Genomic DNA, 23449 nt, shown 5'->3' on the forward strand with positions numbered 1-23449 from the left:
AAGTGACGCAGTGAAATCTATAACATTTCACTGCGCCACTTCTAGGTCGCAAATGCGTCAATTTCTTATGCCTGCCTCACAGCAGGCATAAGACTGACGCAGGCCCTTTCACATGGAGCTTGCCCCATGTGAAAGGACACATTGCTGGAGTTGCATCACTTTTGTTACACACTCCAGCAATGCGTCACTTTTGCGCCATACAGATACATCAGAAATACTGACGTATCTGTAACTCCTTGCGACATGATGCATCATATTATAAATATGACGCACACATCATGTCACAAGGATGGCACAATGAAAAGTGACGCATCGTTGTTTTCACGCAGCGATGCGTCACTTTTCATAAATGAGGCCCCTTGAGTTAATGTTTAATGACCATGTCTGGGATCTGTTATCATCTGGGCACCGAATTGGCTGTACCTAGTAGGCACTGGATAGGAGCACTGGATGCAGGGCGTGCCAGAAAGAAGCTCCCTGTGCCCAGTACGCACTGGCTACCATCAAATGCCATTGGTAGCGGATACATGAGGACTGGAGATGGTCTTTGTTGCATCCTTAAAGGTCACAGTCTATGTCCATTAGAGACTGCTTGGCCAAAGCTGGTGCTCAGTGGCCACTGAGGATGGGGAAACAATGTATTGCACTTTCAAACTTGGCATGGTTCACCAGGTACTCACTGAACACAGCCTTAAAGCATGTCCAACAAGTACTCTGGGCATTGTGTAGTAGGGCATGGCCTGTTAGAACACAAAAACACATTACAATAATGTAATGTGAGTACTAGAAGTGGTGGAACCAAGGCAAGTATTTACTGACAAGGAAGGGCAACAGGGTGTGGTCAACTAGGGTACGGTTTCAACTAAACATAGCTTCAGAATGTACCCAGGGGGCTCTGGACGAGGCAGAGGGAGAGAGTGTAATCAAAGAACAAGGTCTTTGTTTGTGGTTAGAGGCAGTTTTCTGTAGATATCAAGGGTAGGGAGGCTGCCTTGAGGGTGTGGTTCTAGGCTGAACTCTTTGCCTTTGCCCAGTGCTAACTTGGTTTGCTCAAAGGCCGCAACCTTTGCAATATGGCAGTGGCCACTGGACGTATTCAGAATAAGAATCACTAGACTTCTTCAAGGTGGTGCCCAGTGAGTACTGAAAGTGTAGAAACTTCTTGTGTAGTGGGGCCAAGGTCATGTCCTGCACCGAGTACCTTCTGGGCATGACCCTGACAGAGCCCAATGGGTTATTGGCCATAGATTAAGCCCTTGTGCTCATATATACTGGGTATACTCAAATGTGAAGCCAACTATTAAGGCCTCATGCAGGATGTGTCCAAAAGCCGTGACTTGTGCCCGGTCCAAGAAGGCCACGGCCTAAGGCCTTGCCACAAGGCTACTGGAGAAGGCTTTGAGTGTAGGGTGTGGGTCAAGACTATGCCAAGTGCCCAAAAAACACAAATGGAAACCATTCATTAAAAGATGCTAAAGAAGCTAGGCAAAGTGGGCATACCTTCCATGATGTCATTGGTCTCAAAAGTGATGATGATGGTTGGAGACAAGGCTTCTTTAGTTGCCAAACCCAGAGAAACTTGAACTCTGTGAAGTGGGCAAGATGGTGGGTGTTTGATGGCCCCTCCAAGCCCTGAAGTGGCTGAGAAGGTGAAGATCTAAATGGCGCGATCTGAAGAGCCCTTGTAAAGTCATGGCTGAAAGGACAGCTGAGAGGGCGGCAGCTCAATCAGAAATGGACAGTTGCCCAACCGTCCCCGAGTCTCAACGCCAGGTAACATTGGAGTCTCCAGCTCGGACACTGAGCGTGCTCTGTGTGTTGACTCTAGCTCCCTATAGTCACTCCAAGAGCATCTGATGAATGATGATCCATGATGGGGTGGCACTGGTGTTTCCATCACAAATGTATGATCATCCGGCAACCTCATTAGGTAGGAATACTGAGTTGTAAGGATTCCTAAGGGCCTCTGAATGTTCAGTGGGATTGGCTATATGGCCGACAGGGAGGAACGGGATGACGATGGTGATAGTCCTCTCCTGAAATCCCCTACCTCCTCCCCCTTCCCCCCCCCACCCCCAGACTCTTCCTTTGCTGCTCTTTATTTGTGTTTGAATGGATTTTAAGCAAGCCCTTCTCTGTCCTGAGAGCTGGGTATTGTGGGTAGTTTTGTGTGAGGGTTCACAGACACTGTGACATGCAATGGGGCCGGAAGTGAAGTAAACTGCAATGCATTCTCATGGTCTGAAGCTCATGAAAAGTAGAGGCCTGAATTTGAAAGGACGCCTGCGCTCGATTGGATCTACACTATTCAAGTGCCTGAGGTAAATGTAAATTAATACACATATGTGGAATGTTTAAAGTATGGGATCAATCGGCAGTAGATTTAAAGTACACTCCTATCTCAGACGGAGAGGGGCGCGAGTGGTGTTCCTGCAGGAGACACATCTCATAAAAGCAAAAGACCTTGCATCATTGATGCAGGGGTCAAAAATCTGGGACAGAAATCATAGTGAGGGTGAGGCATGTGATCCTCTTTAACCCGTTGCGTGCTAATGACGAGCTCAGCTCGTCATGAGGCATGGTTGAGCTGCACTCATGACGAGATGAGCTCGTCACAGCCATTGGAACGTTCGCACGCGGGTCTGATTACCCCGCTGTGCTGAACGTTCAAAAAACGGGTGCGGCCGTGACGAGCTTAGCTCGTCATGAGTGCAGCTCCGCTGTGCCTCATGACGAGCTCAGCTCGTCACCAGCATGGTGGCGCCGCGCTCGACCCCCATCCCCCCCGCACAGGAGGTGAAAACCCCCCACAGGGAAGGGGCTAAGGTAACTGACATTCTGGAAGGCAAACTTGTAGCTTTAAGACTTCTGGAAGAGGCTAAATGATTCGACAAACACCAAGCTCCTTGCAATGGTTACCTATGCAGTCATTATGCCCCATTGTTCTTATTATGACATCCCTGGTTGTATCTTGTGTGACAAGCACCACAATCAGAAATTAGAAGTCCTCACAGACATTAAACAGAGAGGAAACGATGCAATTGCACCTATTGGAGGCCTGCCTATAAGTCACACGATGAGTATAGACTGCAATACCGCTGCCGGCCACTAGGTGTCTTGGTATAGAGAACATAGGCTCTCATTACGAGCAGCTGGTAACAGGTGTGATATTTATCACACCTTATTAAATCTTACTCCACCTAGACTGAATTCACTGGGTGCGATAAATAGCAGCCAATTATGATTTTTTTGCAGACTAACTTGTAGCTTTTTATAATTCTGGTAAATATTGGAAATCTTTCCCCAGATAACTATCAGCAGGTTTGACCTGGCGAGATTTATCACAAGCCCATAATCGAGCTATGTGTGGTAACAGGAGTTATGACAGATATTGCAATTAACCGAGCCCTTCGCAATGAGGGCCAGAGAGAGCAAAGGTTGCTGAAGTTCCACTCACTGGTAATAGAGGTTTACAACCGTTAAATGGACTTATAGGGAGGCATCTCCACTGTCAGCGACAAGAGGCCCTCAGGCAGGCTAGAGATGAGAGGAAGCTGCAGTCCCATTCCCAAGCAACAGAAATGTTTACAGACATTTAAAGACGGTGGAGGATGTAAATCCTGCTGTCAGCACCAAGATGTCCACAGAGAACACACAAAGAGAGGAGATCCTACAGTTCTAGTCTATAGATATCCTTACAAGTGGAGTACTTCAGTACGACCCTCAGCATTTAGATGACTTTCTCAAGAAAATGTGTGGAAGTGAGGTTATTGCAGCACCCAGCGAAATATATCATCCTAGAAATTAAACGCTGTTGTAAGGCTGCAGTAACACTGTCCACATCTAGGTGTCCCTGTAGAAATTATATCCATAATAAAATCTCCTCTGGTTACAGCCACAAGCGAGAGATATATTTAAATACATTAAATGCACTTGGAAGACTTCTGGCCCATTGTTAACAATTAAATATCCCTGCAGAGGTTTTATTGAGGGCAAAGGCTGTTTCAGTTATGCTCACAATTAAGAGATAACTCAAACACATTAACTGCAGCTGTAATGCTACAACACTATAATAAACTTCAGGACGTCCCTAAAGAGAATATATATAGGATAGATGGCTGCATCTTCCTGGTCAGCATAAAAGAGTCGTTGTTTGAGACTTCTGCATTGTTACTGGTGATGCCACTGGTCAAGAAATATGTGACATTAGCAGAGATGTGATTGACTAAGTCATCTGTGATGCCAGAGAGTGTCATTGTGGTTGCATAACTAAACACAGCTAGTGACATTCTGCACGTTTTATGTTTTGGTTCTGGCGAGTGGGTACTTTGTCATAAACATGACGGATATCCCCCCCACCTCATTACAAGTACCATAGGATATAATACCTTTGTAATACGGCGGACATCATATCGGCCACATTTGTGATGGAGTAATCCATCCTCCAAACTCTGAATCAGGCAATACGTCATTACTTCAATTGTGGATTTTTCTTCTTATAACGTTCATTAAATATCAAACTTAGTAGTCATACATACTGTGCCTTGGTGACATTGTTATTGAATATAGTTTATATGTAGACATCCAGTCTAATATCTTTTTTACAGTTGTGGGAGGGGACATGACCTCAGGACCGGCAAAGTGCCATAAGGAAACGTCATAGCTCTCATGAGGTGTGGAGAGTGACATTGGGGCAGTAGGGGGAGATAGGCCAGAAACTCTACTCTTGTTCGTCTACCCCATATTCTGGGACACAAGGCCTTAGTAGCATGGGAATGTGAGGGAGCTGAGTCAGGCCGGAAGGGACCGACAAGGCACTGAATACCATAGTCATGAGAGGGGCAAGAAGGGCTGAAGACCTAGTTGGTGAAAGTGGCCCTTTAAGAACACAAGCATGGTGGTGTGGGGGCCGTGACGGGTGAGGGGGATAGAGTGGAGTAGCCAGTGGCAGCGCCTCCACTATGGCGGAGGAGCGTCGCCCCACTGCTTTCATGCAATGTGAGAAGAGAAACATAACATGATAATAACTTTCAGTTATTATTATTTTATGTTTCCTTTTTTGGGCGGGAGGGAACTGCTCTGCTCATGGAGCAGGGCAGGGGTGGAGTGGTTTGCCCAGTCAAGTGTGCAACAATTGTTTGGTTGGTCCTCTCGGGCCACCCAAAACAGTAATGCGCACTTCCCTGTTCTCCATGCAGGCTGCATTACACCCTGCAGGGTGAACATACCCACCCCTACAGCCCCTGGGTGAGCGCCGTGTCAATTGCAGCATTGTGATTGGCTTAGGGGATTCCTGTTCCTGGAAGCGGACTCAGGAGAGCAGTGCACAGAAGACACGGAACCCAGCCTCGAGGTAATTTTTCTTCTTATATATTTCTAAACCATGCTCTCCCTTGCGACACACACACCTGCAACCCCAGTGACCCCCGCACCTCCCCCCATGACCCCCACTCCCGCCTCCGACCCACGAGCCATACCGGCCGCCCCTGGGAGCAGCACTTGTGTAGTCAAGAATCCACATACCGTAGACTCTATTATACCACATGGTTCTGTATACTTTTCTCTGCCTAATCAGCAGATGGTGTATAAGGTAAACTACTGTCATTCCATTACAGAGAACAAAGGCACACAGCTCCACCAGCAGTCCTCATTTGTGAACAGAAGAACCAGGGCTTCAAGTGGAATACAAAACGTTGGGGATCTTTAAAAAGGGTGAAGCCCATGAAATTAAGGGGGTGGGCTTAATCAAGTAAATTACATTTCTGTTATTTCCATAGTATGTCAACTGATCTCTATTTTAGTTTCTCTGTGCTTTCATTTATTGCATCCAGATATAAAACACAACAGAAGACACACACCTAAACCCAGTTAGTGCAATTGGCCTTGTCAATGGTTGGTAGTTGTTTAATATATATGAGAAACAACAATGATTTTCTTGTACATAATTAGCATTGAAAATGTTTTAATTCTAAAACTTGTTGAGACTGTGAATTAAATTTTACTCTGGCCTGTGGAAGGTGGAAGTGGTTTTCTTTGTGTCCCAGTCCCTTCCATTTTGTTCCATCTGTCAGACAAGTACACCTTTTTTATTTCGACATCTCCTCCATCTGCATATCTTACACCTCATCTCTTTCCTCTTCAGCCCCCTCTTTTCACTCTCACCTGAATGCACTTCCCCTCATCTCCTTCACCTCACCTCACCGCCACACAAACTCGCAACACACCCACTCACCTGTAAACACTGCATTTTCTTTTACTTTCACCGTGTCAATATTCTGATAACTGTGTAACCTCCACAGAATCACAATTGCAACAGGAATACATGACCATTGCTCTGTGTGCTCTGCAGAGATGCCAAAGATTGGAAGGTCGTGTGTTCTGAATACCTTTTTGGACCCACTGACAGGCACTGTGAGAAAGTCGCACTGCTTCAACCCCCACTGCATAGGTCTCAATCATGGCCGCTATAAACACCTGGAGGTGACTCTGTTCAAATGATCCACTATATGAGTATAATATGCTACACGAAACAAGTACAGAAAACAACATCATGGAAATAGCAAACACTCGTAGGGAACGCAAGATTAGGCAAAACATGTAAAATATAAATAGAAGCTAAACGCATGACATGAATTGATTTAACGTATTTTTACATTCGTTGTTCAGAAATCGATCAGTGCAATTTGCCAGCGAAATTAAGTACATGGATGTAGGGCCCCAAAGGGACCGGTTTCAAGGTTCGTTTTTAATTACTACTGAGTCAGAGACCGGAGTGACCCGGCCCACTTTAAGCCCCGAGAAGAATAATACCATTTCTCTACTGAGCACCATTATGTTTCAAACAGTAACCTCTGCTATTTGCAGCGCCAAGAAGCAGCAGCAGTGCGGCGTGAAATGCAATTGATATACATGAAAACTGCTACAATGGGATATACAACTCGGCTAAAATAGCTCGCTTTCCCATACTCATGGTCTCCTGCTGCGCTCTAAAGAAAACATTAGCGCTGTGACTGTATCTCTTTAATAAGCCGCTACATCCTGTTCCATCCCTGGTCCAGGGGCGGCCTTAGGAATGTGCAAGCTGTGCACCTGCACATGGCCGCCAAACCCCAGGGGCCAACCCGCCGATATATATCCTTAATATAATAATCCTCTGAGATGGACACATATTTACGTGGCGGCCCCTGGCAGAGATTTGGCGGCCTCCGGCTCTGTTCCACTTCCAAACACCCTGACCCCCCCCCCTCCTCTTCACTGGCCCCCGCGCCTGCGTTTCTCCGGGGCCCCCTACCTACGCTCCCTGCCCAGGGCCGCCATGAGCCTAGAGCGCCCCTGCCTGGTCCATGCGTGTGCGCGTCCTTGCCAACACCCAGCTGATAGTGGTGGCGCTCCCTGTTGGCCCTGTTCTAAACTGGCAGCCCCTGCTCTGCCAACAACCACACAACCAGAAGATTAATGAATGACGTTGCAGGCACCTTTACTGTTAGTGACGTAAACAGTGGGGAGGGGCGGGACATAGGTGTGTACGAGGGAAAGGGCGAATGAGGCCAAGGGAGGAAGCGTCATAAGAGCAGGGTAGAGACAGACCCAGGCAGGGCTTCCGGGGAGCATCCACCGTGGGGCGGCTCAATCCAGACACAGGCGGGGGGGGGCTGCAGAAGGAGCTTAGTCGTATGTATCCCCCTCCCCTAAAACCGTGAGCCAGACCATAAAACTTGCTAGAATGGCGCCACTGCATGTTCTTTATGGTAGGAATGTCAGTGCTTGGTGTAATCACCTTTTACCACAGCACCCACCAGATTTCAGAAAGTGGAAACATGTAGCATGAACGAATGTGCATATTTGTTGTGTGTCATTTTGTTGCGGTGTGATGTGTTTTTATGTTGGGCTTTTGTCTTGCGTTATTACAAAGTAATGTGTTTTACTTTTAATGTTATATCCCATAAGCATTTAAACTGTATTGTTGAATTTTGTACAGTTATGTTTTGTGCTGTAATGTTACTGTAGTATGTTCTGGTGTTTATTTTAGAGATGTTCATCAAATGGTGCTACATTTCCAACTAAACGCAGCATAATGCTGTAGTCTCCATGACAAGTAACAATCATTTACCACCATGTAATGTGGTAAAAAGAGCTGGTACAGCTCTACAACTATTTAGGACCCGTGTTACCCCAGCACCATGGCAAAGACCTGTCTTACATTAGCACTTAAAGCGCTCACTGTATGTGGCACATGCCACAGTCTTACTGTGACAGTGTGGTGTCCACGCCCATAGTCCATCTCCGAGGAGGCTGACAGCAAACTCCATATCCCCAAGTGTCATCAGGCTGCAGCAGTTCTGGGGTGCGGCATCCCAATAGTTAACTAGTGATCGCTATCTTGTCTGGCCCTGAAGGGCAATCCCATCTATCGCCGGAACTAGCAACTTCTGGTTGAAATCCAAGGTAGTCGTCAACAGAAAAGAAGGACTACGATGGGACAACTTCAAGTTCTTAGCGTCTTTTGTCTAGAAGGGAATTTTATCCCATTCTAAAATGGCGACGCACTCATGTGTATATAGAGCTTGAGTAAATTGGGCACGCACACCACCACAGGGGAGGTTCTTAGTTCTGGCCTAACAGTTAAGACGTATTGTTTTCTGAATCTTAAGAGGCTGGTTGAGAGCTTGATGTCAGTCCGAAGTTAATTCCACTGAACAGGTCCTCTACTGAAAAAGCTGCCTCCCTCTGTACTGCGGTCATATTTAGTGAGCCAAAGTCACAAGTGACCATTTAGTATTGCTGCACAAGTCTCTAGCATACACTCACTGAATGACTCCAGAGGAGATATATCACGGGTGAGTTGATGGAAGCTTTTAAAGACAATTCCCAGGGTAATGAAGGCAATGCAATCTAAAAATGGAGGCCAATGTAGGGCTAAACAGGCTGGTGACATGTGGTCTCTCACTTTTAGACCCCTCAGGGTAAACATGGCCTGAACAGTAGCATTCTGAGCTCATTTGGGCATAGCTAGGCAGGTTTTTTGATAAGTTCATGCTAAAACTCTTAGAAAATCAACCGTGCAATTGTGTTGCATCAACTATCAATACCCAGCCCATCTGGGGGTAGAGACAGGAATAGAGTTTAGTTTGTGGATCTGACAGAAGCAGTGTTTGACTAGTGCCGAACCAGTGGCTTAAGAAAGGCCTTCACATTAAATAGAAAATCTTGGTTTTTGATGGTCTAAGATAGAGGCAAAGTCAAACCAAAGACGTTGAAAATGTTGAGGGCTAGCTGCTATAAACAACTATTAGCACCAAAGACTACCAGTTCTGTCTTTGGTTCAATTGGTGGAAATTAGCGGCCATCCAATACTGGTATCCTGCAACAGATGCTGCAGGTCTACACACTCCCGACAGAAGCTAATGTCGAGGTGGGCATCACCTCTATATGACTTGATGGTGATCTATGACCAAATAAATAAGGGACACTGAGAGAAGTTACAAAGAGCAGGAGAGAAGGCTTACCCATGGGGGACTCTGAAGGTAGGAGTGATTGCATCATTTAGGGGAGGTCACAATTTAACCTATTTGCTCCTTATAAGTAGAAGGGACATAGACCACTTAATGGGTTCTTCCGAGGCCCTCAACAAGATGGACTAATGCTTAAGAACAATAGAAAGGTCGAAGACATATCAAGAACAGGCACAGCCCCATTCTTCAATATATTGCATTGAGTCATCCCAGAAGCCTAGAAGAGCTGTTTCGGTCCCATGCAGGTGTCGGAACAAAGAATGGATTGGGTCTACATGGAGTCAGAGTCCAGAGACAGCTGTGATTGATGGACAGCTGCCTTTTCATGGTGTCAGCACTGCTAATATGGTTGTAGGCCAAAAGCTGGGTCTGCGGACAGGAATAAAAGACTCTCTAAAGGATAGACAGAAGAGAGGTTGTATAACTGGTGTGCAGTGGTGTGAGTGTTGCTTTCACTTCCATGATGGTGCTTGGTCTCTCAAAGTGCCTCTTGGTTTCAATTGATTATGGACAGATATGATTTTGTCTGGATGAAATAGATGTAGCACCAGAAGGAATGCTTGTTTCTGGTCCAGGGAGAACCTTGCTTGGCAGTTCGGGCTGGACTGTTCCCATGAGGCACAGGGTCAAGACTGATTTGCATATGGCCAGGTCTAAACTGTGGTGACATGGTGAGCAAAAGAATGATGGATTTAACCCATATCTCTTGACTGGGGGTGAATGTTTTGATTTGTTCTGCATTTTGGCCATCAATTGTCTGTCTTTTGCTTTCTCGCCCTAAGTGCACCAGGTATGCCCAGACGTGGGTCCTGGGCTCACTGTGCCAATGGAATCAAGCTATCTTGGCTGAAGAGGGGTGAAACCCAGAAACCGGTCCTAGAATGCTTGTTTCCGGTCCAGGGAGGTCCTGGCTTGGCAGTTAGGGCTGTACTGTTCCCATGAGGCACAGGGTCAAGACTGATTTACATATGGCCAGGTCTAAACTGGGTGGCATGGTGAGCAAAAGAATGATGGATTTAACCCAAATCTCTTGACTGGGGTTGAATGTTTTGATTTGTTCTGCATTCCGTCCATCAATTGCAATATTGTAGCATTTCCCGGGCGGGACAGCACTTCTGCCCAGCGGTTATGCAGGGCAGGTTTTATGTCGCTTATGGGTGTCAGCTATGTCCAGTGTAATATGTAGTATTAGTTTAAAAATTCATTTCTGGATACTAATTTAATGTATTCAGACTAGCAGGCTATTCGTTATTTGTTATGTAATATCCTATCGCTTTCTTTTTTAAAGCTTTTCTCCCTCTCTTGTTTTCTTTGTATCTTGCACATTCTTCCTCTCCTTTCCACCCCATCTCCCTAACCCTCTCTTTCATTCTATCTTCTTCTCATCATTTTTTCTTCCCTTTTCTTTCTTTCTCTCTCTCTCCTCTTTTCTCTCTTGCCTCTTGGCTATCACTCCTCCCCTCTTCTTATTCACATGCTCGTAGTATTTCAGTTCCTCTTTTCCCTCCACACTCTCCATTCCATCCCTCTCCATTCCATCTCTTCCTTTCACTTTTTCATGTCTTTCTTCCCTCTCTTTCACCCATGTTCCCATCTCCTTCCGTTATTCTCCTCCTCTCTCCATATATGTGTGTACTTTCTCCCCTTAATGTATCCCTTCATGCTCCCAATTTCCCACGCCCCCTTTCCTTTCATTGTTACTGTAGTCGTTGTGTCCCACTTCTTTACTTTTCATTCCTCTATCTCTATCCCCATCCTTCTTTCGTTTCTTCTTTTCATTCCCATCTCTCTTCTTCTTTCCACCTTCTTCTTCCCATTACTTCTTTTCATTCGGCCATCACCAGTCCTCTCTCTTCTTCATTCAGTTCCTTCTTTCCATCATTCTTTTTCAGTCCCTCTCTCCACCCCGGTTCCTCTCTTTCTTTCTCTCTTCTTCCTCCCTTCCCCCTCTCATCTTCTGTCTATTTATCCCCCTCTTTTTATTTCTGCCGTACTTCACTCTCTACTCCTGTCTTCATCACTTTCTCTTGGTCTCTCTATGGCTCTCTTTCTTTCCCCTCCCTATTTTCATCTCCCTGCCTCGTCTTCTTACTCTTATGCATTCTCTACCCCCCTTCTTCATCTCGCTTCTTCTCACTCAACTTCCTTTTATTTGTCTCGTCTCTCCTTATAATTTCCTCCTCTCTCAACTTTTTTCTTCCTCGATCTCCCCTACTCTGCCTTTCTCTCTCTAACCCCTCTCAGCCTCTTCCTCTACCTCTTGCTCCTTCTCTACTTGCCCTCCCTCACTTTCCTCTGTTCTCCTTTCTCCCCCTCCCTTTGTACCTATTTCTTCTTCTGTCTCTCTTCCTCCAAGTTCCACTTCCCGCTCTTTCAGCCCCCATTCATCCTTTTTTTAATTTTTCTTCCCTCTGTCTCTCTTCCTCACTTTCCCGCTCTCTCTTTCTCTCCTCCTCCCCTGCTTCCTTTTTGTATCCTTGTCATTTCACTCTGTTTCTTTCTTCCATTCTCCTCTCACCCACTGCTCCAGTTTTTGAAACTTCTCATGCATCTTCTTCTCCTTTCTCCCGGGACTACTCTTTTCTCCATCTCTTCTTCTTATTTCTTCTCCTCTTTTCTCTTTCCCTTCCATCTTCCACTTTATCCTTTTCTCCGTCTTTTTCTCTCTCTTTTCTCAAAAATTCTCGTTTACCCTCTTTAATTCTTCAATCCACATTCTCGTTGATTCCTCCTCCTTCCTCCTTTCTATGTCCCTGCTATGCAGTTTTCTGTCTTTAATCGTACTTTCCCCTCTCCTTTTCGTTTCGTTTTTTGCTCCTCGCATCCCCCTAACCTTTCTCCCCCCCCCCCCCCCCCCCATCCCCTTCTCTGATATACCACCTCGGCGTCACTTCTCTCCGTATCCCTCGTCCTCCCGAACTCTCCATCTCTCTTCTCCACTTACTATTTTTTTCCTTCTTCTCGTTTATGGTTATATTATTCTCACCGTGCTTCTTCCGTGTCATCCCCCACGCATCCATTCTCTTCCCTCTTTCTGTGTTCTCATGATTGCCCCGTCCTCTTGGCTCGTACCCCGACTCGCTCGTCTCCCCTCTTCCTTCCCCGTTTCCTTCACTATTCCACCCCGTCCCCTTCTCTCGTCTCGGCCCCCCGTCCCCTCTCTGTGCATCCGTCCATCTATCCTCCCACCCTCTCACTCCACACCCTCCTGCTCTGCCCTCCTCTTTCAGCTCCCTTCGCCCGCTCCCCGTCTGCGCAGCGCACCTGCGCCATTCCTCACTGCGCCAAGCGCCCGGAGGCCCCGTGCGGGACATGCTGGCGCATTGCAAACCCCGCAGCCCATGAATCTCTCGGCGCACAGGCGCTCTGTGTACATCTCGGTGCCCCGGGGGCGCCTGCAACGATACACATCGGAGCCAGCGTGGCGAGAAGGGGAACCCGCCGGCGGAAGAGCGGATTTCAGACCCTTCCCAAAGTCACTGCAGGGAAAGGCTGAGCCCCTGTTACCGAGGCACACAAGGAATGGGCAGAGGGGGGCGCGCGCCATCAAAGACGCCGCCAGCAGGGTAGAGCCGGGCAGTGTGACTGACGCCTGCCAGGCAGTAACAGGGGCTGTCCACCCCTGGAGTCCAGAGAGGACCGCTGGCGAGGGACCGAGGCACCGCCAGCCAGGGGGCAGTTTTTAGCGGGAAAGAACCATCCGTGGCATTTTGGAGCTGGATTTCAGCAGACGGGGGTTGTTCAGCAGAACGTAAGAGGGGGCGCTGTAGGGGCAGGCGCCGTCACGGGAGGCAGTTTGGGAGCAGGCGAGACAGTGGGGTCACGTCACGCCTACCTGAAATGGAAGTGCGGTGCAGGCTCGCAAGATGGGGCGGTGTGGGACACGCACCTCTGAGAAGGGCAATTTGGGGTAATTTAGCACATCTAAGAAGAAAGGCTGAGCGCAGGCACCGTGGGAAGGGAGCCCGGCAACTTCAGGAGTGTCCTTTCAGTAACCAAAGACCCCAGGTGGGCACTTTTGCACAGGCACTAATGTAGCTCCAGCGACCGGCTGTTCATTGAGCAGTTAGAAGGGGGGGCGAGAGCGGGGGGGTTAGGGGGGTAAGGGTGCCTGGCACTTCAATGGGAAAGTTTACCTTTTTGCCAAGGGATGGAGATTGCCAGGGGGTTCAAGAGATTATGGCACTGCGAGGGGGCTGTGGACTGAGGTCGGGGGCAGTTTAACAAGTTGAGCTTTGACAGTGGGAGAGAGAGGACAGGTGGGTACAGAATGGCGGGCTGGCACTGGTTAGGGTACAGGTGTGTGTGTGGGGGGGGGGCGGGTAGTATGAGGGGCAGTTTAGCACCCGACAGGGGATTCTTCAAATACATAACAAGCAGACTGCCCAGCCGACAGCACCTGTTACAAAACATAGCAGCAAAGAACTTCAAACACAGTTCACGGGACATTCAGGTACAAATGCGCGGCCCCTCGCTCCGCGTGCCGCGCTCGTGTTCTCGCTTTAAGACCCTTCACCTGCTCTGAACCCCTATCTGTGAGTCCGTAAACTCGGACCTTCGCTCTGCGCCAGTGTGCACAGTGCACCTCCATTGTTCGCCATCCCCGGCTGCCACCTGAGTGCCCGCTGCCTTAGTTACTTATGGTCAAAGTCCCGGTGGTGCCTAGAAGCTATACTCTCTGGGCACACTCAGTGCCCTCAAGTGCCCGCCTTTCTGCATATATATGGGCTCAGAGTAATGACGGCGCATAAAAGCCCCCTGTCTGGCACTCTGTCTGAGACCACGTTCATTGCAATGTCTAGAAAACTGCCTCTGTGCTGTCTAAGATCAGCTCCATTTCAGTGCCTCGCGGTACCGGCCTCTGTGCGCTATATGATAACCTTCAGTTCAGTGCCTGCAAGCCTTCACCCCTGTTTGCGATATTAACGTGCATGATTTTCTCTTTGAACCTTCGAAATCTGTGCGCTCCATAAGATCACATTCTTCGAAGCGCCTTGACAAGCCAGCTCCTGAGAGGTTGGTTGGATCACAGTAAATCAATTGGATCAAAGCCCCAACGCGCTATATTTAACCATATTCATTTTCGCTCGTAGATACTCTGTCTCTGTTTGCTATAATCAGGTTCCACTAACGACGGCGCCGGAGAGCACCGGCTTCTGGGCGCTTGATTTAATCGCATACTTTCCTTGCTGGATGCCCTGACTCCGCGCGAGCTGACGCACACACACACGCACACAGCTCTCCTTACCTGGTCGCGTGAGAGACCCCCGAGGCGCGGCGGCACCTGTTCACACGGCGGTGTCACCGGAGAGATGTGACATTCCTGCACAGGCGCGGGGACAGGGGAGCGGGCCGGGCACTGCTGCAGGGAGAGGCGGGAGGGCTGGGGCTGAGCCCTGGACTCTGGTCAGGTGTGGATGGGACGGAGGCGACTTGAGGTGTAGGAAGGAGCAGAGACCGGAGGCGGGACGGAGGGGATCCGGGACGGATGAGGTGTACCGTGGACCGGAGAGGACGTGAGGCGCGGGCTGGAGGCGCCGGGGCGGGCTGAGGCGAGGGCTGGGGGGATGGACACCCCAGGGACGGACGGAGGTGTGTGCCCGCTCCAGGAGACCGCGAGGTGTGCAGGTACCGCAGCCAGAGACTGGCGGCAGTGAGATGCAGAGGAGGCAGGAGGAGGGAGGCGGACACGGGGGAGGGAGGGAGGAGGGGGAGGGAAAGGGCGGCGGGAGGCGGAGAGGAGAGGGGGGACAGGAGCAGCCGCCCGAAGAGGCAGAGCTCCTAATGTCAGCGCCTCGCCCTCTCTGCGCTTTCTCTTCTGTCTCCCTCGCCTCACTCACCCATTCATCCTCCTGTCTCCTTCAGCTGCCTGCTCTGTAGTATCCCCGTGTCACCTCTGTGTCTTCTCTCTCTCTCTCTCTCTCAACCCCTTCCCTAAATTCCTTAGACCTGGGCGTGTCTCTTCTCTATCCCCCTAGACCCCGCTTCCCTTTAAGATGTCTATTTTATCTCATTCTTCCTTGTGCACTCCTACCTTTCTCATGTACCTGCTTCTTTGCCTGTGTTTTCTCCCTCATTCACTCCCTCCCTCACTCCTCTCTTCCTCCTCTTTCATCTCGCTGGCATCCTCCTTGAGTCTCTTCTCGATACCCAGCACTCACTCACCGACTCTCCTCTGCCACCCTTTCTCTCCTGCTTTCTCTCATTCTCTAGCTGTCTCTCCTTCGTCTCTCCAATTCTCCCCTTTTCCTATTTGGCGGGCCCTCCTTTCCTATCGTGCATTGAAACACCCTCCTGTCTGCTCCCTTCTCAATCCCAGCACTTCTGTCTCCCCTGCACACCGATACTTCTGTCCTTCCCCTTGTCCTCCTTTGGCTGGCCCTGCTTCCTTCCCTTCCCGCGCCCCTCTTTTAGTTGTCTCGTGAGACACTAATACCCCGCACTGCCCCTGCACAGCCCTGGAGAGCCCGCATGGCTCTGGAGAACACGCACCTTGGTCTAAGTGCATCTCCTGTGACGTCACTGTAGGTTTTGACCCCCCCATCTCAGTGAGCAGGACATTCCTGTGTCCCAGTTGAGGAACCTCTACGTTAATTGGCCTCAGACCCCACCACATGGCTTTTGGGGTTGGGGGACACCCAAAGTGCCCCCTTTTCGAGAGAGTACCTGCTGTCCTTGTTGGCCATGCTTTGTGGGACCGGAGATGATGTCACTGAAGCTTCCGGTGAAGTGCAGCTCTTTACCCGTTTCCTTCACTGCGCACCAGCCTTCCCTGGTTCAAAGGTTCTGCCAGCTTCCCGCCACCATAGCCTTTCACCTCCACGTGTGTCCGGGGCCTACCTGCACTGTGTGTGTGACGTGGACAAGGGTGGGGCCTGTGCGCGTGCCTGTCTGGGTGCAGCAGGGGATATATTTTGGCTGCCCTGTCTTTGAAGGGCAGCAGGAGCCAGTAGAAGGCCTTGGGTCTTTTTGTTGTACTCAGGTCCTTTCTTAACCTGGGAGCCCGCACTAGAATATTTATTCCTTGTCCTCGGTTCCTACTGTAGAGGGTCACAATGTCCTGAGGGTGGGGGCGTCACATTTCTCCTTTTGTGCCTACCTACCGTCCCCTCTGCTGCAGGCGCTCCTGCCTGGCTCCACCATTTTAACTCACCCATCTTTGTCACAGAGGATTTGGCCTCTGCACCCAAGTCTACTTCACATTCACCCTGACCCAGCTGAAACCATCTCAGAACCAGCTCTAGCGAGCCCCCAGCATGGCTGCCCTGGTCACGCGGGGGCGGGCATGTTTTGATTGGAGGAGTCACCCTCATTGTTGACCTTATGCGCCACAGCTGATTGGTCGGCTCCATGCCCAGTGCAGTGCTCCAGACATTCTCACTGGCCGGAGAGGAGCTCCACGCAGGCGTCCTTGTGAAGACTGCTGCCTTCCAGGCTCGGCCCTGCGGATTGCTGGCTTCCTCCCAGACTAAGCCTGGATCAAGATCCCCCTAGGAGCGCTTCTGCCCTGCCGTGAGGGAAGGAGAGCCCTTCCTGCTGGGGGTAGGGGTGCAGAGTGAGCCTGTGGACTAGAGCCTGCCCAGAAGAGTAGACGAACAGCCCAGTTGCTGCAAGGCCTTGCTGGAGCACCCTGAGGTCTGCACTGCTCCAGAGCATGGGCTCGTTTGATGCAGGGATAGGAGAAGAACTGGCTCGTCTCATGCATCAACAGATGCAGAGTTTTGGATTGAGCCCCTTTGTCACTTACAGTGCCAGTGTGCTCTTAAGTGCCCACCCAAATCTTCAGGTGTGCACCAGTGTCCTCTTCTGGTCTGGAGATTACTGAATAGGTACCATGACGAGGCCGTGTTGAGCTCAACAATGCAAACCTCCTCTAACTCTGTGGAGTGCCTGCAGGTGTGTGACTGTGCAAGCCCAACTCATATGTGTCTCTTATTTCCTTTCTAAATCACAAGTTTGAATCCTGGTGTGCAGGTAGCAGGTTCATGTCTTGTTCCCCTTGATGTGTTGATTCATAATACTATTGCCCTTTGGCCCCAGTTTCATGACTGGCGCTCTCTGTTGTGTGGACTCTTTTCTGGCTGGTTTGGGGGGCCAGTTTTGTTTGGGCTGAAGACTCCTGTGAGGTACAGGTGCCTGGTTTCACCAGATAAGCTGTGGAGTTGTGTGCAAACCCCTGAACAGGACACCAATGATACACTCATTTATCTTACCACAAGTGTATTGTGTAGCCGCTGAGACACATTTACCCAAGGACTGTGTGTGTGTATGCATGTGCACTTTTAACTGTCAGGATTCAAGTGCCTCGGTCATGAGCACCGTAAGAAAACCTGGCCATTGATGTTACCATGTGTGAACATTATTGTAATAATTTCACAGCAAATCTCTAGCGAGGAAGAGGTATCTGGTTCATTGATTCTCACACTTACGTACTGCCCCTCATACTGACTGGCATGCAGGGCAGCAACAAAGGACCACCACTTCTCTCTGCAGTGGGCATCCTGTGTACGGTGCCACAGCTGTGGTTCAGGTCTTCATTTCTGTTTCCACAGTTCGCCCTCAGGTGTTCTTTGGCTTGCCTCTCTTCCGTTTGCCTTCTGGGGTCCAGTGGACAGCTGTTCTTGTGATGGAGTGGTGTTCTCTTCTGATGGTGGGTCCTATCTTTCTCCATCGTTTTGTATCTGGTGGTTAGGTGCTGGTTGGAGATCTTTAACAGCCAGTAAATGTGCAATATTCTTCTCCGGTTACTGGTGTGGAAAGCTGATAGTTTGGTGATTTCTCTTTGTTGTGATCCACCATACTTCTGATCCATACAAGAACAGGACAGAATGCAGGTGTGGTAAAACCTCAGCCTGGTGTTGTGTTGAGGTGACCGTCACACTTATTCAGCATCCCAATAGCATTCCTGGCCTTGTTCAGTCTGCTCTTGATGTAACTTCCTGTCCCTCTAACAGTGGTGGTTGGCGGGGGATGGGGGCAACAGGGCAGCAGGGGCGAGCATGGAGAGGGTGGGTAAAAAAAAAACTATAAAAAACGCGTACCGTTTGATGGCTTCCATCTCTCCTCCGTCGCTCCTCTTCCTGGCAAGTCCCAGAGAGAGGAAGCACACAGCCTCCCAGAATCCTCTAATCCAATCACAACACAGAAATGCATCATTGTGATTGGTCGGAGTGCTGTGGTTTGGTGCTCAGACAGGGACTGGGAAACTGGTGGGGAACATGCAAAGAACGCATGACTGTTTAGCTGGCCCAAGACGGCCGGCCAAACAGTCATGCACACTTGGAGTGTGCACACCACTCCTCCCCCTATGGCACCAGCCCTCCCCACCGTAACCCAGCATGCAGCTACAAAAAATAAAATGATAAAAGCCATGTTATTATCATTTTTTTTCCCCATTTTCATTGCTCTGAGAGCAGTGGGGCGAAGGTCTCCGCCTTAGCAGAGGAGCAGCCTCTGCCCTCCATCATGTGTGATAGTACTGCAGGTAAACTCTTCCGTCATGGTTGGTCCTCTCCTTCCAACTTGATTGGTGATGGGTTTGGGATGTTGAGTGGCATGATGTCTGATCTCTTCATGTTGATCTTCAGGCCCACTTGCTGTGCATAGATGTTAAGGCGAGTCGTCTTTTCTTTCGAATGCTGGTGTGCGTGTAAGTGCAAGATATAGTCATCTGCATCTTCAAGATCCTCCAGTGTGGAGAACTAAGTCTGTTCATCTGATGCCTCTGGCTTGGTCTTCTATTGTGCATCTCATCGCCCAGTCAAAGATGAAGAGCAACGCTGCCATCTCTGTCTCACACCGGTACTGATACTCAAGGTCCATCTCTGCGGGGAACATCCTTTACAACGCAATTTTTACCACGCACTATCATCACAACACAACCATTACAACGCAAGTCATTGCAACGACTTGCGCTGGAGGGCGCTGTAGGATAGGGAATAGTTTAATTTTCTATCCAACACCTTCCCTACTATCCACGGGGACTGGAATTGGAATAGAAAATTAAACTATTCCACTATCCAGAGCCCCACAACGCAAGTTGTTGTAACGACTTGCGTTGTAAAAATTGCGTTGTAATGGCATGCGTAGTAAAAGCATGCGTTGTGATGTCATACAACCATCTCTCCTGCCATTTGTGGTACTTTGTTTTGTATGTACTAATGTAAAAGGATGACTAGACAGTGAATTATTAAGGGGTACTTTGACTCCCTTCTGGGTTTTGAATGTCTATACCTCATCAGCTTTCTGAGTGGGTGTTGGACTGCTCTACCTTGCTGCGTTGACGGGCAAGGGTTAAACGGGAGCCCTTGATCTTCAGTTTGTGTCTACCTCAGTAGTTACAATTGAGGTCCAGTAGTCACTGAATGCCCTAGGCCCCCCTCGACCAGGTCTAACACGGGTCCTGCACTTACCTGTGCACCTTCAATATCACTGATTCCTTAATAAACCTCCCTTCTTTAGTTGGCCTTGGCTACCCCCTCTCTCACACACCCCCTCTTTCTTTCCCTCTTGTTCCAATTAGGTGCCAGTTTGCACTGATGTGGAATGCCATCTCCTTGGCCACACCAAGAAAAGAAGCTGCTACGGTTGAAGAAAGCCATGAAAACCTGCCTTTATCAGCATGTACAGCGGATAGTGAAGGGTACCTCGGTTATTGTTGTCCTATAGCACCCAGACACCCTCGGCAGTAAGGGTGCGATTTACAAATACAAATGCCAAACTAGAAACACTACATCTCTCATGTGCCCCCTTCCCATCGTTTTCTTCTAGGCACTTGTCTCAGTTTGCACACCGTATCTTTCCCATGCACCATCAGCGTCCTCTTTCTCTAATACACATTATCAAAAGCTTGTTCTCTCAATGTTTCTGTTTGATGGTCCATGTCTGTCCTCCCTCGTTCTCCCATTCTATTGTCCATTCTTCTGCTCTCCTTCACACCACCTGAACCTCTCTTTCACGCGTCCTCACCCTCTGCATCTCTGCCCTCCACACATCTACCATCTCCCCAATACCCTCCTATCTCCTTCTTGCACTCCTACATTTTGTCTTTGACTCTTCGTCTTTCTTCCACACTTCCACACTTCTCTACATCTCTTTCCTACATGCACCTGGTCCTTCTGTCACTCATCTACCTCTCTCCCCCATCTTTGACTCCACTCTCCTCCATTTCCTCTCCCCCTGCCAAATTTCTCTTCTTCTCTCCCTTTCTCTCCTCTGCACATCTCTTCCCTTTCCTGCCTCCATCTCCCCCCCTCTCTCTCTCTCTCTCTCCGCCCCCCCCTCTCATTTTCGGGCCCTCTCTCTCTCTCCAGATTGCTTATCCACTCGATCGACCCCCTGCTTCTCACTGGTGTTTAGAGATCCCTGGTGGAAGGCGGGTGCACACACGGAGCTGCCTGTGTGGGTGCCTCGTGAAAGGCTGACAGTAAACATTCTGCGTGTCGTTTCTTTGCAGGGCAGCAATGAGTAGTCTCTAGCCAGCCCCCCATCTAATGGAAAAGTACAAGTTACTCACTGTGGTGACTCCTCTCTTCCTGCCTCTGATCGGTGCCCACACTCTTCCTGCTCTGATCGGTGCCCACCCGTGCCCTGCTGGTGACTCCTCTCTTCCTGCCTCTGATCGGTGCCCACACTCTTCCTGCCTCTGATCGGTGCCCACCCGTGCCCTGCTGGTGACTCCTCTCTTCCTGCCTCTGATCGGTGCCCACACTCTTCCTGCTCTGATCGGTGCCCACCCGTGCCCTGCTGGTGACTCCTCTCTTCCTGCCTCTGATCGGTGCCCACCCGTGCCCTGCTGGTGACTCCTCTCTTCCTGCCTCTGATCGGTGCCCACCCGTGCCCTGCTGCACCGCAGACGCACAGAAGAGCTCTGAGCATGTGCAGGCCTCCTGCATCCAGGACCTGCCTCCTGTGTGCCCACACACCATGCCCACAAGCTTTGCATCCCCACCTACACACCCTGCAAACACACAGTGAGGATAGTGGCTGAGTCATCAGAAGGAAGGGGCTTCTGATTGGAGGGGCCGATTCTCCCACTCCACGAAAAACGAGTTTCTACTCGGGCAACCACTTTTTCTGTAAGATCTTTTCTACCTCTTATTAGCACAAAGCTGAGACGAAAGGATCCTTCTGAGAGAGGGGGTTAGGAATCAGCAATGTCGATGCAATACTCGAATCAAGAAATCACTCTATAAGGCTGACAATCCAATTTATTGAAAAGAAAAATATTATTATGATTAAAAAAAGGTCGAAATGACAAGTAGGTCTGTCACCAAAAAGATGTGCGGTTTAAAGTAACAGTTCCCTGCCACACTTCTCTGTTCTCCATGCACAGTCAATGAAAGCTGCTGCACAGTACTCACAAGGGGCCACTGGCACTGCAGGCTTCCCCCTGCTCCAGAAGGATAGCAGGCCTCTGAGCTGCAGGCTGCCAGTGGGGCTGGCGGGGCTGAGAGTCAGTTACCTTGTGAAGGCAGGTATAGTTCGCAACTTCCAAACTTCACAGAGTTCCTATGGGGAGTCTCTAGTGTCTGTCTCCATAGAAGACAGAGGCTTCTCTGGTCCTTCCATGTCTGCCTGAACCAGGACATTGGTGCCCCGTTCTTTCCCGGGTACACGTTCAGGCCTTGATGCTGACACCAAAGTCTTTGCCTTCCACTGGCGAGTGCTCCCTGCAGACTCCAGCTTGTAGTGACTGAAAGTTAGCTTAACAACCACTTCCACGTCAACAAGAATCTTTCCAAAGACCAGTGGCATACCAGTTACAACTGATCTGATTTGCAACAACATATTTCGGGTGCCCTACTATGCGCTAGGAGGGGCGCCGCGAGAACAGGTCACTGTGATTCTCTGTTAGAAGTAAAGAGTTGTTGGTGTAAGCAGTTACAACCCTCTTACACTTTGCCAGCAGTGTCTCCTCAGTGTCGAATATCTGCATCACACACCGTTGTGGTCTGGCAGCCTCCCCACACGTTAAGATTTCCAGCTGTGTTTGTTTCTTGGGAGCAGTCACAAGGTTTGGCTCCAGGGGTTATGAGGTCACAGGCGAACTCCAAACACTTCCTTCTGTTTGGGGGTCTGTGTCCAGGTCTTTTACTGCTTGTGGAACCCACCAGATTTCACCACATGAAGTATTCCATACAAAATACAACTCTTCAAACAACATCGTTTTAGCAAATCTAGCAGAGGTGGGGATGTCTGTATCCTCAAACCACAGTCGCTCCCTAATCTACTACTGGCATTATTAGACTTACAGCGAAAACTCTGTAACGTGAGTGGTCAGTTCAACGCTTTCAAAATGTTACAACTGGAAAAATTGAAAAAGGGGTTCCCCTTCGAGAAGGCCATTCGCTCTCATCCAAGCCGGTATGGTGACCCATGATCTGAAAGCAGGCCTTAACCATGTGTCTCTCCCCTCCCCATCTCAGCTTTTCTTGCCATTTTAATCATCACTTTAGAGCCCGCACACTCCTTTGCTCAGCTCGGTGCCTGCCATGGATGAGATGCCGCCCCCCTCCTCCTCCAGCCTCAGGTTGCAGGTCCCCTCTAGGTTAATGCAAAGGGGGCCAGCCCTGACTCTTCTGCGGGTCCATCATGCAAAGAACAGGCAGGATGCATGCCAGTGTCTGAGGAATTAAATACAGTCATTTATATGCAATTACAAGCCCCCATATAATGAGTCAAACGATTTCTGTTCATGTTTTAAAGGAAAAATATACCCCTAGAAACCAGGGTCTTATTTCTCAATGTGCGGAGTCGAGACACCAGCCATCCAATCTGAAGAAACAAGCAGGGAACAGCAACAACACAGGGGCTATTTATCACAGGGCAGCTGTGTAAGTCACTGCAGTGAGTAACTTGCACTTACTCCATCATTCTCTCCCACATGAAGACTAATGGAAAGGTTACGCTGCATCCACCATCAAAATGGAGGGGAT

General features: G+C 49.4%; 1 protein-coding gene across 1 annotated transcript in view; it reads right to left on the reverse strand.

Moving 5' to 3' along the window:
- CDH24 (cadherin 24) overlaps positions 1-14831 on the reverse strand; it is a 799438-nt gene extending 784607 nt beyond the window's left edge. Inside the window, exon 1 of the mRNA XM_078644893.1 lies at positions 14761-14831. The gene's annotated coding sequence lies outside the window, so the exon portion shown is untranslated. The remainder of the gene's footprint in view (positions 1-14760) is intronic.
- Between the last annotated feature and the right edge of the window lie 8618 nt (positions 14832-23449).

Source organism: Lissotriton helveticus, chromosome 5_1 (genome assembly GCF_964261635.1).
Source record: "Lissotriton helveticus chromosome 5_1, aLisHel1.1, whole genome shotgun sequence".
In the NCBI taxonomy this organism is placed as follows: Eukaryota; Metazoa; Chordata; class Amphibia; order Caudata; family Salamandridae; genus Lissotriton; species Lissotriton helveticus.